Raw genomic sequence first — 2,631 nt, 5'->3', positions numbered from 1 at the left:
AATTATAAACGCTACTTGTAACTAGCACGCAGTTAGTTAGGTCATTGTTAACATAAAATTTCTTAAATTTGTTTATTTTTAATGTATTAAAAAGATTGCAATTGCAATCGACGTATGATTAAAGCTATTTAAATTGTTTTAATCAAATGCAAACTGAAATGTGTTTGTTATTTCATTCAAGCTAAATTTATTTTCAAGGTGAAAAACAAAACATATTCAATAAAATGAAATGTATATCAGATAATATTAAAACTGTTATACAATAATCTAGACATTATCTTCGCCATTTGCATCACTGCCTTTGTCCCAAAGTTCCGAGTGGCATGCATAATCAATCCTCGCACCATCTAACTTTTTTCGGTCGTACAATTTACGAACCCACGACTTCATTTGATCGTTTACTTCCGCTTTTGAAACATCTTTTGCACCTTGTCGTAAAAAAAATACATTTAAATATTATTAAATAACTTTGTGTTAAAACATTTCAAAAACTTTAGTAGCCTTAAAAAATAGATTAACTACAGTTTAAAAGAAATTTGTTGGGCAATCATTAAAAAGACAACAAATGAAACCAATTACATTCTATTTACATTTAAACCAAATTTTATCTATTTTTCGTAAAGCCAACTTGGGTTTCCTAAAAGTTAAAACCTTAAATAGGGTTACATTCAGTTATAACTTAAGTATAAGTTAAAACTTACATGTGCATAAGTAAATTGTTTTATGTTATAACTGAATGGCCCTATACAACATAACTATTATCATGTTTAATATTTATTGATCACTAACCATAAACAATAGATTCATGTTTTTCATCCCTTGCTTTGTCCTCCTCGACCTTCACTGTTTACTTTGTTGATCCACTTCTGTAGCCATCAATTAACAGAAAATGTTGCTCACTGTTTCTTCAACAACTCGTCCATCAATCAAAACAAGATAAATAATCTGAAAAGTTTAAAAATAAACCCATAAGATCAGATAAAATATTTTATTAAAAGTACACTGAAGCTCTTTCAAGTAGAACCTGCTAAAGATGTTATAAAAATGGTATGCAATGGCAAAAATATATTGTCAGTTAATACCACAGCAACATCTGAGGAGCGCAGCGGTGGATTAATACTTTTATAGCCCTGGATCTAGTATTTTTTGGAGGCTTTTTTTATACTCTACAGTGTAATAATGACTACTAAAAAATATGTAATATTTAAAATTCAAAAGCAAAAAATACATTATTTACGTCGAGACATATTAATGTTGATAAACCAGGTGACATTCTTCGCATAGGCAAATTGCTATTCTGTTGTTCACTCACATTACTAACTAAAAGTAAATATAACAAACGTTAAAAACTTTCAATGAGTCTTGTTTTGAAGTGACGATATATATATATATATATATATATATATATATATATATATATATATATATATATATATATATAAGTCTATATATGTAAATATTAAAAATAGTATCTTTATATTATCATGTATAACTATGTATATTTTAAAGAGTGCTCAATACATAAACTAGAGCTATATAGTATATATTACTTTTACCCGCAGTATCAGGAATTAGCTAAATGCTAATAGTTATAATATTATTTTCTATATATATATAATATTATTTGGCAAATAATATTATATAAAAAATATAAATAGTAAATAATAAATATAAATATTAGCATTTAGCAAATTCCTGATACTGCGGGTAACAGTAATATATACTATATAAATATATATATATATATATATATATTTATATATATATATATACATATATATATATATATATATATATATATATATATATATATTTATATTTATATATATATATATCTATATATATATATATATATATATATATATATATATATATATATATATATATATATCTATATATATATATATATATATATATATATATATATATATATATATATATATATATATATATATATATATATATATATCTGTATCTATAATGTAGTATCTATATATATATATATATATATATATATATATATATATATATATATATATATATATATATATATACATATATATTATAGTATATATTATACCTACATAATAATATATACTATATAATAATACATATATACCTATGTGTATATATATATATATATATATATTTATTACAACAATTATAAATGTATTCTATAAAATATATATATATATTACATATATACCTATATAGATGTATATATATATATATATATATATATATATATATATATATATATATATATATATATATATATATATATATATATATATATATATATATTTATTACAACAATTATAAATGTATTCTATAAAATATATATATATATTACATATATACCTATATAGATGTATATATATATATATATATATATATATATATATATATATATATATATATATATATATATATATATATATATATATATATATATATATATATATATATAATATACTAAAACTTAATCTAAATAGATCATAATATTATCTAAAATTAACAATAAATTTTTTGATAAAAACAACAGAAATCTTGGTTTAAGATTTAAGATTTATGACGAAACTAATAATATTATAGATATTGTATTGAATCCTTTGTAAGTGTAGCTGCACA

At 19.9% G+C, this 2,631-nt stretch overlaps 1 long non-coding RNA gene across 2 annotated transcripts; it reads right to left on the bottom strand.

The window, feature by feature from the left end:
- Nucleotides 1-215: 215 nt before the first annotated feature.
- Nucleotides 216-1,364, bottom strand: LOC136076527 (uncharacterized). Of its 2 annotated transcripts, none has more exons than XR_010636342.1 (3): nt 1,229-1,364; nt 790-945; nt 216-428 (listed from the first exon to the last, which is right to left on the bottom strand). It is a non-coding gene; the product is annotated as an uncharacterized LOC136076527 (long non-coding RNA). The 2 variants fall into 2 exon arrangements; XR_010636341.1 differs by having other exon boundaries at nt 1,238-1,364.
- Between the last annotated feature and the right edge of the window lie 1,267 nt (nt 1,365-2,631).

Source organism: Hydra vulgaris, chromosome 02 (assembly GCF_038396675.1).
Source record: "Hydra vulgaris chromosome 02, alternate assembly HydraT2T_AEP".
NCBI classification, from domain to species: domain Eukaryota; kingdom Metazoa; phylum Cnidaria; class Hydrozoa; order Anthoathecata; family Hydridae; genus Hydra; species Hydra vulgaris.
Note: the sequence above shows the minus strand (reverse complement) of the source record. Positions and strands in the feature narration are given on the sequence as shown.